The sequence below is a fragment of the Lissotriton vulgaris genome, chromosome 2_1 (genome assembly GCF_964263255.1).
Source record: "Lissotriton vulgaris chromosome 2_1, aLisVul1.2, whole genome shotgun sequence".
Lineage (NCBI taxonomy): Eukaryota > Metazoa > Chordata > Amphibia > Caudata > Salamandridae > Lissotriton > Lissotriton vulgaris.
In genome coordinates this window covers 394,217,449-394,231,190 of record NC_141687.1, presented here as the reverse complement: position 1 = coordinate 394,231,190, position 13,742 = coordinate 394,217,449, and the positions used below count along the sequence as shown (strand labels likewise).

Genomic DNA, 13,742 nt, shown 5'->3' with positions numbered 1-13,742 from the left:
ACTAGTGCAAAGGGTTAATATCCCTGCTGCAAAGAACGTATACCATGCATATTCGCTAAACTATATTTTATGAGGCTGGATACCTGTGTGTTACTGCTTTTCTCACAGAGAACCTTTTGTTACTTATGGAACTTCTGCCACACTGCACCTGGCACTGAGAGCTGAGGGGTGGAGGGTACTTTGTATAAATAACATGGTTTTAAAATCACTTGACAGTGGGACTAAATTCCTTATGTGTCCCGGAGTTTTCAGACAACAATAAAAATGTCAAGACAACTCTGATGAACAATGTTCCTTGTGGAGCGAGATCAGCTTTTAGTTCAGAGGTACTTTTCACTCATCATAAAGTAGCGCAATATGCTTGCTGCAAAGAGCATGAGCCATTCATATTTGCAGACCTGTATTTTATAGGGATAGTTGCAAGTTACTGCTTTTCTCACAGAAATCCTTTTGTTATTTGTGGAATTGCTACACATGGCATCTGGCTGGTTCTGAGCTGAGAGGATGTAGCGCTACGGCTAGAGCTGCTGACTTTGGCACTGGGGAACTGGGTTTGAGTTTCGGCATCGGCTCAGCATCCTGTGATTCTGGGCAAATCACTTAATCTCCCGGTGCCTACCAAAAAATTAATGTGTCCTTGTGTAATGCAATTGGTGCTCATATAAAGTGATCTAATACCTTTGGGTCGAATTTGCGCTATATAAATCTGCACAAACAAAATGTATGTGTGCCCAGGCTATTTGTCCTGCAATTCAAAAGAAGCAACTGTTATGGTCCAGCGACTGTGTCCTGAGGCCATGGTTAATTAGTGCCAATATCGGCCCACTCACCAGCCCTCCCGCAGCAACATACATGTAGCATAAATAAGCAGACAAGACAACTTATTGGTGGAGAAAATTGCTGCCGGTTTATTAGCATACAAATATGCCAACATGGTGGGTTATCTTACAGGCGATCCAAAGGCAAGCCGCCCCTCGCGGTTTACCACCTGATGGGCCAACTTGCATCGTGGCCTTAGTCAATCGGTGCTTAGCGGTTGTGGTGAGGGGATAGCCACTCCCACTTCCAGTGAACCATCAGTCCACCCTCTTGCTCACGCCCCCCCTACAATAGGCGGAGCGTTCAAGCGACCCCCGTTTGTACAGGTTTCCAACCGCCCGTAGGATAGACGGGGCGCCGTCACACCCCAGGGTCCACCGCACAGACTTCCTGGGGATATTAGGCCTCAGCACCCTTTGTGCTCCTGAAGAGGGTACCCCTGAGTACCTTTCCGCCTCTGGATCGCCCTGTAACTCCACCTGCAACACAAATAAAAAGATTAGAACATATTTCCCCCCCACCCTGAAAGCGCCAGGTAAGCGGTCGGGAGGGAAACGGCGACAGGGTGAGGGGACAAAGAGGCCACCAGGTGGGTGGGGGAGGAATTTATAGCTCTCCCCTCCCCCCACCCCGGCTGGAAGTGACGAGCGGGACCCTAAAAGGGGTCTCGGAACACTACGCTGCCCCTTGTGCCATCCTGTGCCACTAAGGGGGCCGCCCTCTTATGAGGGTCCCCTGCGGGGACGTGTCGGTCAGCCCGCATAGTGCCAATATCGGCCCACTCCCCAGCCCTCCCGCAGCAACATACATGTAGCATAAATAAGCAGACAAGACAACTTATTGGTGGGGAAAATTGCTGCAGGTTTATTAGCATACAAATATGCCAACATGGTGGGTTATCTTACAGGCGATCCAAAGGCAAGCCGCCCCTCGCGGTTTACCACCTGATGGGCAAACTTGCATCGTGGCATTAGCCAATCGGTGCTTAGCGGTTGTGGTGAGGGGATAGCCACTCCCACTTCCGGTGAACCTTCGGTCCACCCTCTTGCTCATGCCCCCCCCGACGAGGGGCGGAGCGTTCTAGCGACCCCCGGTTGTACAGGCTTCTAACCGCCCGTAGGATAGACGGGGCGCCGTCGCAACCCAGGGTCCACCGCACAGACTTCCTGGGGATATTAGGCCTCACCACCCTTTGTGCTCCTGAAGAGGGTACCCATGAGTATCTTTCCGCATCTGGATCGCCCTGTAACTCCACCACAGCCCTGGGTGTGGCGACCGTCGCAGCCAGGGCCCCCCACCAAGGCCGGCATTCCTACTTACATCCTACTATTTCTAGGGCCTCTCCCCTAGCCAGCAAGAACAGGTCCCTGCTTATACTGGGCAGAAGTACCCCATTGTCCTCCAAACACCCTGAGAATTTGGCGTGTAGCACCCAAGTCTAATGAACCCAAGTCTCCTCTGCCCAGTGAATTTACGCATAGCGCAGAGGAACTTCCTGCGTGCCGGCTCCATCGCCTTCCCTGCTGAGCTCCCTGCCACAGGAGCCTCTGGTAATTTCCGACCACTGAAGTTTACCTGTCCCCCACTGATGGCTAATTTCCACCTTGTGGTCTTCTTCTCTGGTGCATTATTTCGCCACAATGACCAGACAATTCCATGGTTCTTTTCAAATTATCCCTGGTGCACATAGCAAAGGTGTCACAACAGCTTTGAGGGAATAAGTGTATGGTGCCCTTCATTAGACCCGGCACCATTTCGTGAAGTGTCAACCTACGAGCCTACCCTGCTTGCTGAGCCTTCGACTGGTCCCTGGTGACCCTTGATACTTAGACCAGTAATGGTGTCGAACTACAAGATTTTGTGTCACATGTTTCGCTGTAGTCCCTTTGGAAAATCCGCGGGGACCCTTCTGTATCCCTGCAAATGCTGTGTCATGCACTAAGGCCCTTAATGCCCTTGCCCATCCTTCAAAGACACCCGACAGCCGGATGCCCCCCCGCAGCTTTGGTGAGGGATTTTGGGCCCAGCCCACCCCAGTCTGTTTTTCTAACATATCTCTTCCCTAGAGGCTCCAGTTGGTGTGAATGGCTATCCCTGTCCTGGCAAGGCATGTCAATGGCCATTCCCCCCCCCCCCCCTTTGGTGACTATCCTGCCATGTGATATGTGACATAAGCACGAGTGTCCTTGTGTACTTGCCATGCATAAGGGGGAACAACATGACAAATAGTTGCCCCTTCTTGAGCAGTGGGAACGCCAAAACAATCGTTCTTCAATCATTGTAGCCAAATTATGCTCTTACCCCATGTTCCCCTCAGTTTATTGCACCGCAACTCACAAATTAGCTGGCAGCTTCCACAAATGCCTGGCTTCATGGCTATAGGGTGGGTGTTTTTGTCTGTCCTGGATGGTCTCGAGGATCCATCTCTTGGTGCATGCTTGCAACCCTTAACATTATCACATTCGTTGGACAAGGCCACTGTCTGGCCACAAGCTTCTCCATCATGCGTTTCAGGCCAGTTGGAGTTCTGCTTAGGCAATATCCCTTCTAACACTGTGTTGAGTACTATTTATGTTTATCTCTTGTACAGGTCGTCCCTGTTTGCCTGGCACTCATTGGACCCTAGGAAGCTTTTAACAAGCACCCTATACAAATGTATATACATGTTGAGCAACTAGGTTAACTATTACTTCCTTACTACGTACTTCCCGGCATGTGAATACTGCAAAGGAATCCGTACTTTTGTACCTGAATAACCACTAAATAAATACTGTCTAGGTAAAAGCTTACCAGTGCACCTATCCAAGGGCCCTCCACTGCTTGTCCACACCTGTTGTTGAATTTTTGACTGTTGAATTTGCCTGCCCGCTTCCGGACCCTTCAAGTGAAACCAGCCAAACCAATCGCCTACATGGCCATTAACGTGCCAACATGTGTCCAATGAGATTAAACAAGTTAGAGGCTTGTATCAGCCAGATCCGAAGTGGAGCCAGAGCTGAAAAGTCTTAGTGGGATCAGACTGGAGGAGGTGTGTGTGGCTAATGCAGGCCCAAAATTCTGTGCAAATTGATAATGCGTCACCATAGTGCCAATGAGCCAGAGTATAAGAAACTGGTAATGCTGTGATACAACTTATGTAAATGTCTCCGCGTGGGCCAGAATGTGGGAGTTATATGTGTGGCTTATGCAGGCCCAACTAATCTGCAGGTCTACCCAGCTTGCTCAGGCAATGGGTGGCTCCAATTGTGGTGGGACACGGACTACAAATTGTTACCTATGCCGACGACACACAGCTGGTTGTCTCCCTCTCGCGTGCACCCGGTCTTGCTATGGACAGTTTCAGGGCTTGCATGCAAGATCTTGCAACCTGGATGTCCACTAATTGCCTGAAATTAAATGGCAACAAGACCGAGGTGCTCGTGGTGGGAGGCAGCCCATCTGTCTGGACGTCGGCATGGTGGCCTCCATGCCTAGGCGAGGCCCCCACACCTCGGAAAGAAGTCAGAAATCTCGGGGTCTGGCTAGATACTGACCTGTCCTTCGGACCACAGATTAACAGGGTGACGGGCATTTGCTTCAGCATTCTAAAAACTCTGCGGAAAGTCCTAATTCTCCTTCCTACGGCCGCCCGCAGAACGCTGGTGCATGCCCTAGTCACCTCACGCTTGGACTTTGGCAACCTACTCTATTTGGGAGCTACCTGTAAAGCGATACATCGACTTCAGGTGCTACAGAATGCTGCAGCTCGCCTCATCTTAAACCTCCCAAAAAGATCGAACTCCAAGGCCGCCCTCCAGTCACTCCATTGGCTGCCAGTGAGGAGCAGAGTTGAATTTAAGTCCCTCTGCACCTGCCACCGTATCCTCGCTAAAAAGGCGCCAGCACCACTCCAGAACCTTATTACAAGGTATGCACCAACTCGTGCACTGCGCTCCTCGCATGGAGGCTTACTTAAGGTCCCTAGGGTGAAAAAGGCCCGTATGGGAGGAAGATCCTTCCGATACCTGGCGGCAAAAAGCTGGAATAATTTACCTCTCAATCTCCGTCTGGACCCCTCCGAATCTAGTTTCCGGAGGAAATTAAAAACTTACCTCTTTTCAAAATAAGTGGGCTCCTCCCCTACTTCTCCTTCAGAGTGCTTCAGCTCAGCGCGGGGACACGCATTCTGCGTAACCAGGCGCTCTAGAAATGCCCCTTAAAAAAAAAATGTGCTGAATATTGCCTGGTATTCAGCCGCTATGCCATTGCCTCCCTATATTTACTACAAAAGGAGCACTACACCTACAGCAAGCCCATCTGTTGGCTTAGTCAATGCTTCTTAGTTGCATAAGATAAATAAGCCACAATTATAGCTTTCTTGCAGAGCCAATCAAGAACTAGCCGCCCCCATCCATAGCTACCAAGGTTTCAACTGCTATGAGTGACATTTCCATCATTTCAGTGCACTATGAGTGACATTACAAAGACTATGAATTATACTTTCTTGCTAGCAATCAAACAATGAAGATGAGGGAGACCCAATATCAGTAATTACGCCCATTTGACCAACAAGAAACTCTAAGAAGACCAAGGTTTAGGCTGCTTTTGTCAGATATTCCTGAGCTTGGAGTGTGCATGTGTGAGACAGTAACATATATACGATACTTTGGGAGTCAAAGTGCCTGGTATGGTATGAGACTGCGTAGCTCAGATGGAGCAGAGTATCACAAAATTACACAAGCAGTCTGAATTGCCTGGCACCGTAAGACAGGAGATGGGCACATGCAAACTATGCCTTGCGTGATGTACACACCTTGCTCTGAGGGGGGAAACGGCTTGTGCCGGCTTCGCCTCATACTGAGCGCACCACTCACTGACCCACGGTGCCATCATCAAGTTGCACCCCAAAGGCCCCCCAAGCAACAGCTGTACCTAGAGAGAGCACTGCCCTCCCCTACCCGGAGACGGGAGGCCCGCACCTGCCCCTCGCGCGCACAGAACACCAACCAGGCGAACAGCCCCAATATGGCTTTGGTATAGTAATATACTGAAAATGCAACGATTCTGGACCGGTGGCACATGTGCTTGCGAAGAACCCAGTCTCTTATCAAAATGGCGCCAACCAAGTCCAAGTCTCTTTTTATTCTTCTCAACCGGTGAGAGCGAAACTAACAACAATGGTCGCACTACCGACCCACAGCGTTCAAGTTACCAAGCCCAGAATGCCTTCCTGCAAAGCTTCCCGCTGCGCCGCTTGGGCAATGTGTTCCACCCTTATAACATCACTAAAAAGGTTTCTTTTAGATCAAAACAGAACCCCCAAATATGCAAGTTGGTAGAGTCACTTAATCTTTACATTACTATTAGTGAGCTGCTGCTGTGTTACCGTATTGCCAACATGTCACCATCCCCGAATATTGTATGGAAACACATTTTGAAATTGGAAGAGTATGCCCGTAAACTGTCAGTAACTCTTCCCAAAGTGGGCATGAAAGAGCTGGACTGTATCAAATTCAAAGCTGATCCAAACAGGGCCCCCCAAATAAGTATCTACCAAGGGCAACCAATAATACTACTGCATGTGCTGTTGTGCCGCGAATGCACTCCTGACCTGGTTTGGAAATTATATGAATTGTGTCCAATGTGGCGCCACCGCACCCTTTTGCGAAGTGGCATCTACTCAGTTCACCCTGCCTGACCCTTTTGCTTAATATAGCCCCTTGATGCCCTTGCCTGTCAGTCACAGACCCTGCCAACCTACTGCCCAGCAGCATGTTGGAGGGGAGAGTCCCACGTACCAGTTTGCGTTTCCATCATACCTTTACAGAGGTTCCAGTTTGTGTAAAGTGTGTGTGACTGTCCGAGCAAGGCAGCCAGTAACCCGTCCTAAATGTGGTATTTTGAGATGTCGCTTTGTTCCTTTAATTATGTGCATTTGCATCATCCGCTGTATTTCATTTCTGCAGTTTTGTGGACCTCAGTATTACAGAACATCCTACCAGAGTACTAAGAGACCTTCTAATTGCATCTGTATCCTACATGAGGCCTAGAGCGACATTGCCGTCTGCTAAATCAAACACAAGATGGTTCTTAACGGACCACACATCGACTCGCATGAGAGCACTCTCATGTGTGATGAACACAAGGAAGCGAGTTGAAATGCAAATGTGCCTGTGATCACACAGTTGGGTCAAGTGGGAAGCCTGGACTGATCTCCAGTTTTAAGTCTGTGTAGGCCCCGCCCCAGACGGCCTAATCACATCACGTCCTCCAAGGGACCAACGTGCCCACCCGCCGATACCAAGCCCACGGGGCACCGTCTGTCCCTCCTTATAGTTTAGCCAATATACTTCTGTAACGGGGTGTCCCCGACTTCTCTGCCCGTTATCGGGAATGTCCCTGAACAACCCTATGAGGCTCGGAGAAACCCCTCAATCACCCCCTCTTGTCTCCCTCAGCAGATGGACTACCGAGGGTCTGAATCCGAGACTGCATCATGCATGAAAGGTGAGCGGGACTGGCCCTTTAACTCTCAGGCTGAGTTCGAGTGGGCGGGATCACAGGACGACGCAACACCGTCAAATGGGGAAGCACGGAGAGACGAGGAGTGCTTGTACACCCGGAGTGGAGAGGAGGAGAGAGGTCGGAGAGATACAGAGCGGAGCGGTCAGAGAAAGAAGGAAGCGAGTAGAGCGGAGGAGTCGAATACCGGAGAAGAGGTCCCGTCATCGGAGGAGACGCCTGGAGGCCACCGGTCCAACGAGCCGCCCAGCCACTCACCCGGGGGAGGTGTGTGGCTTGCCCAGGTGCGTAGTAAGATCAGGGGCTGGGTGGGACGAAAAGGCAGCCCCGTTGTACAGTAGCGGTTTCCCCTTGTCCCGGTTTCCCTACCCTGAGCACACCCCGTCCCAGCACTTGTATATAGCATCGGAGCACAGTTTGTTTAGACTCCTCACTCCGTTTCCCTGATTGTGGTTCCGTGTAGGACATTGACCTCACGCACTGCATTTCTTTTCTTTGTTTCTTTATGGTCCCGCGAGTTGAGGCGCAAAGACGGACCCGGAGGACGCCAAGCCCCGACGAAGCCAGACCGGCTATCGTAGGACTCTGACAGCCAAGCCGAGAAATAGGAGAAGCTCCCGAAGCCGGTCTCCCCGCCGAACCACTCTAAATAGAAAGACTTGTTTGGATTATTTGTTGGATTCAATAAAGCCCGTGTTAACCAAAACACAACTGTTGCCCTTCACTTCTGTCCCTTTGACCCCCGTTCCCGCACCCATTACAACTTCTCACAGTACAATACACAGATTGGACAAGTCACCCTGCCCCCTACTGAAAATAATTGGAAATAAATGAAATATGTGACCGCTGCCCACGGTGGCGCGGTTTGTATAAAGGGGGGTGGGGAGGCTTGAGAAGCCTGAGTCATCGCACTTACCCACGGGTACTGTCAATGGCACCTGACAAGTGCCCTGGCACTTCTATTAAATCAAAAGAATGTCTTGCATTACTGAATTAAAACCTAAGCAGTTAGTACGAAGGAGGAGAATTGGCAATACATTTCCTCAATAGGGAGATGACACCAGAGGAAGGCAAGTAAGTCTTGCATTAGGCTGACCTGTCCTCCTACACAGCCCGTTCAATACCTTTTGTACTTTACACATTTCAAAGCAGTTCAGCTGGGTACCAGAGAGCAAATGAGTCAATGATGCCCTGATTTGTTGAGTGTACTAAGGGAGAGAAAAGTGAGCATGCACCACAATTTAACAAAGTGCCCCCTCTTAATCCCACGCTTCACTACCGTGACATAAGGCTACCCCACATGAAATCTCTATGCAGCCTGAACGGAAGCAGTTTGTATGTCAAATGCACATAGGCCCCAACCCAGGATTATACAACAAGAGCGGGCGTGGCTAACATAGATAAGGGATGGCATAATTTGTGCAATCAAAATTCTGTGTGTGGCATGGTGTGCCACCCGCCTAGTATTCTGCTGTTTCACATCCAGATATATGATGCAGCAAGAACATCATACCTGACATGCCAGGATTGATGGCTTTGTCAAGATGGTTCTTTGCATAAGACAAAAGGCAGCAACTGGGCTTGAAAATTAGATTGGAAACTTTCACTTGAAGCGCGCTGACACTTGACAGTTTTGCTTATGATTCAGCAAGCTCATCCCGAAATGTCCGGGTTGTTGGCTTCGACAGTGTAAGTTGCATAAGGAAATAAGTAGCAACTGAGGCAGCAACGTATGTTGGCGGCGACTTGTAGGCCGAGCCTGGTGGCTGGGAACACAAAAGGCATTAATGCAAAATTCCCTCCTTATTATTATTAATGGAGTTTTGTTAAGCGCATACTACCCGGAGGCCTCGTAGCGCTACATTGTTTGAGTCATGAGAAGTCAAAGAGCCAAGTTTAGGTGAAAAGAGGTGCTTCCTTTCATGTCCCAGCCCCCCGTCGCGAGACCCATGCCGGCTAGAGAAAAGGCAGCCCCCCATGACAGTGATCCTGATGAATATAAGTAATGAACCTGCATATCACACCGAGTACCCAACAAATGCAACACTCTGCCGAGGACGCGCAACTCCCCACCCCGCGGTGAGTGAGCTACCTGTCTGAAGAACGTGTCAGAGCGCAGCACAGGGTTTCCATCGTTTTAACAACGCTAGCCTGTAGGGCAAGTCCGCTAAATACGCTGCCATCAGGGTGCCTGGCGGGCACATGCCGATCCAGGAGGCGGACCGCTGAGACTAAGCATTTCAAAGTGTACACACCCAACGCCTTCATTCCGACACCGGGACACAAACCCGGCTCCAGTGCTGCACCACCTGCAGCTTCGCCTACCAGGACGCACTTACCACAACACGGGCAGCATTGCTGCCGGGCTGCCAACCGCATGCCACCCTACTGTCCCCGCTCCCAAAAGAACCCAGGGATAGAAATACCCCCGCTCCGATTGTAGACGCCCCACACATCACCCACGTCCCACGCCCCTCGGGCAGGGCCGGACCACCACTCCAGAGGAAGTAATTACTTGAACAAACTATTGGCAATGTTTATTGGTAGCTCATAGTATGCAACGGGTAATTGAAACCCCGTATCATTGGAGCTGTAGGAATCATCGGCAGCGGACAAACAAGGCTGCGCATTTGAGGCCCCGCAGACGTTCCCCGAGACTGCCGCCTCTCTCCCGTCACTGGGAAACCTCGTGGTCATGCCCCCCTCACATACCTTCGTGCGCATGCAGAGTGTAAGTGGGTGGCGGGAAGGCCTGCTGGGGGGGGACTGGACCCCGGAGATCTTTGGTGACAGCAGCAGCCTGGCTTGGCTGACCCCCCTCATCGTAACGGCCTAGTCTGGCCTGGGCCCCCAAAGCCCACGAGGCAGGGGACCCAACAGCCACACACCCGGGAGAGGACCCAGTCCCTCTGGTGTAGGGACTGCAAGCAAACGTCAGCAATCCGCCCCAGTGCCGCCGGTAAGCACGGTGCCCCAAGCGGACGTGGCCTATGCGCCACTACCCCTGCTGTGCTATCAAAACATGGCGGGGGAGGGTGCTTCACGACCTGCTATCTCCTTCCCCCTCGGCTGTCCCACTCTGCGGGGGGCAGGAAGACACCACTTGTCGGGTGCACCTTTGCATATTGCTAGCAGGGCGCACCACAGGTGCGGATCTCCCAGAAACTGGACCCTGGCTGCTTCGTCTGCCAACGGTACGGAGGCTAGCCGACCCAGTTAAAGGCTCCCTGCACCTCTTGCCCTTGCGGGCCGGGCCCCGCAGCTACGAAGGCAGAGCCGCCCATGCCGGGTGCTTTAGTGCCCGGAAACACTGGCAGGCACAGGAAGAGATGCTCTGCCCCCACCCTCTCGTGGCACCCCCTTCGCAGCTGCTGAACGGGGGCTGTAACATCGCGCCCCCCGCCCATGCAAAAGCCACCCCCACCGTGCCAACACTAAGGTGGGGGCTCACCAACGGGCCCGCGGCAGGCACACACGCTAGAGGTGTGCAACAGGGTCCGTCTCCCTCGCAGTGAGACGGGTGAATTGCGGGGTCAGAGACTACCCTAACCCTCCCCAACCGTGCTGCTGGAAAAGGACGGCGGACGTGGTCGCCCCGAGTCCTCCGGGAGACACGACCACCACAGACCTTGTCCCCTACTACACGTGACAGAGGCCCACGGATACACCCTCACAGGCTGGCCTGAGGAGGGGTGCCGCGGCCTTAGTCTCTCCCCCCCCCCCCCCCCCCGGAGCTGACCTCCCGACCCCACTGTCGGGCTGCCGCTACGGGCAGCGCCTAGGGCCTCCCCAGTCCTCGTTGGAGGGAGGGGGGGGACAGAGAGGCTGCCAGGTGGGCGGAGGAGGAATTTATACCTCTCCCCGCCCCCCACCCCGGCTGGAAGTGACAAGCGGGACCCTAAAAGGGGTCTCGGAACACTAGGCTGCCCCGTGTGCCATCCTGTGGCACTAAGGGGGCCGCCCTCTTATGAGGGTCCCCTGCGGGGACGTGTCGGTCAGCCCGCAGTCACTGCTACCTTGCCAGCAGTTTTAAGATCTTTTTAGAGTTGCTCGTTGCTCTAATGGGTGTAATTTCTGATGTTTATCTGTTTCCATCGACATTGCTTGATTTTGCTTGCGATTAGTATAGTGTCACACATTTGGTCGTTGAATGTCACTCATAACTACACGGAAGCTATGACCATATCACATGCAAGCAATCTGAAACATTGGCAGGTGTGCGGCAGAGTGCTTGTTGTGTATGTCTGCTGACAAGGAGAATGTTGTCATTCAAAGGGATGACTGTTGCAAGGAACTTTAGCCGGATGAGCTGTATAAAGTGCTGCTGATTCAACTAGCTACCTACCCACTGCTTGGGAGGACTAATTTGTCCAAACTTCATGCCTTGCTTCTAAAAGATCACTCCGAATCCTCTAATGGGAACAACCCTCCACGCCTCCTAATGAGACCTACCCAGTGTCCTACCTTGCAAATTCGGTCTCACTCAACCGTTTTCCTGCAGGGAAATAGTCTGGAGATCGCGTTTATGTAACAGACGGTAATAGATACTGCTTTGAAGAACGAAGTAAACAAAAGTACAATATTATGTGAATTTGAAGAAAAGCAATAGATGCCTACTTTTATTTTCTACTTCACTAACTTAACACAATACTCCCCAAGATGGCTGCTCGGTACGTACGCCTGGTGAAAAACTGCTTTTCATTTTCAGCCTCTTTCACAAGCGCGCTAGTCTCTAACACTAAACACAGAAAAGGGACTGTGAGGCCAGCGCCTAATTTGCTAAAATGCTGTAAAACGAAAGCAACCTTTTCAATACGTAAATTCTTACTATTTTATTCATGGGTAGCTTTGTTAGGCGTGTTGTCATGAGTTTGTTTTTTGCAGTATTGTGATTTCACTATTAACTATTTATGTAATTGAAAATAATTCCAGTAAAAAAATAATTTAATTATTGCGTTTTTTAACGTTTGTTATTCTGTGATTAAAAATTAAAATACATATAAGAAATACATTAAAATGAATTATAGTATATCAAATGTCTTGAAAATAGGTTAGCATGTTTGTACTGATTGTTCATTATTATATGGACGCTATATGCCGTATTGAGGTCCACTGTGAGGTGGCCACTTTCTTTGTCAAATGAAGTAGGCCGGTTGCGCCATCCTTTTTTTTGTTTGTTTGGAAATGGCTGTTTGTATCCTAGATACGGGTTAAAAATATGGAAGCGTCGGAGAGGAGGCAGGTAAGAGCAAATTATATTTACGAAGCACCCTCTCTGCAGTAGCGTAGGATCAAGTGCCCCCCGGCAACATCGCATGTGAAAGGGATGGCAAACTACCCAATGGCTTCTCCTGGGAATTGTTACTGTCAAACATCGGAACTAAAAGTTCTGCATTTAGCTTTGCATAACTGTCCATTATTTTAAGGCTTAAATACTGTTGAGATTTTTGTTCAATAGGTTTTTAATTACGTTTTTTAAATATAAAGTGTGCGCGAATAAACCAGTGTCTAACATAAACAGGTGGTCTTGCTAACTACATTTAAGAACTCTACAATTTCTGAGCGTCATCATTTTTTTGCATTTCTTTAAAATTGTAGGCATGTTTATCATGTTAGGATTACATGTATCAACGTGCAAACAATCTTGACTGTTAAATTGCACACATATGGGATTTGTCTAGTGTAAATCTCTCAAGTTTCTGAGGTCCGTTGGCTTAGTCTGAGTGTCACACCCCCTAATCCAAGCCCAAGATACCTGGCCTCTGGTTCGGTATTAAAATACTGATTTAAATGAGTTCCAGGGGACCTATCACATCCCTGGGCACTGATGTGACTGTACCTTCTGCACTGATTATACATGAAACCCTGCTAATGGGTCTCCAAGTTTCTCAGTCCACCTCCATTTTCTTCACGCTACTCCATCCATGTCTCCTCACCTTCATTCCTTTCACACTCTCTTCCCCATCACCTTTTTTTTCTCTCTCTCGTTATACTCATCCCTATCTTCTTCCTCTCTTGTCTTCCAATGTTCTTAATTCTGGCCCCTTTCTCTTCCTCTTCTCTTGTCAAGTTCGCCTTTCTTTCTGACCCGTATTTGCTTATTCCATTCTGTTACTTTTTCCACACAGAGCCAGGCTCTATGGGAACGCTGTATTTGAAATAATGTGAACAGGCAGCCTTTAAATTAATTTAAGGCGGTGCAGGGCTGGCTGGCCGGCCTCCAGCTCCAGGGCTCCTGTGCCTTTGCACCAGCTGCACCACTGGTAGCTATGCCACTGCCAAGGTCCAGCATAAGTAGCTTATCCAGTGCAATTTCTTGCTTTGCGTTCTGAAACCTTTAGTCCTCATTTTATATTCATACAAACAACGACAATTCCTAGAAAGCAAAATGCTGGACTGGATGAGATACTCACTTATAGCCC

General features: G+C 50.1%; 1 protein-coding gene across 1 annotated transcript in view; it reads left to right on the top strand.

Annotated features, from left to right (window-relative positions):
- Positions 1-12,500: 12,500 nt before the first annotated feature.
- TMEM237 (transmembrane protein 237) overlaps positions 12,501-13,742 on the top strand; it is a 205,692-nt gene continuing 204,450 nt past the window's right edge. Inside the window, exon 1 of the mRNA XM_086955256.1 lies at positions 12,501-12,562. The gene's annotated coding sequence lies outside the window, so the exon portion shown is untranslated. The remainder of the gene's footprint in view (positions 12,563-13,742) is intronic.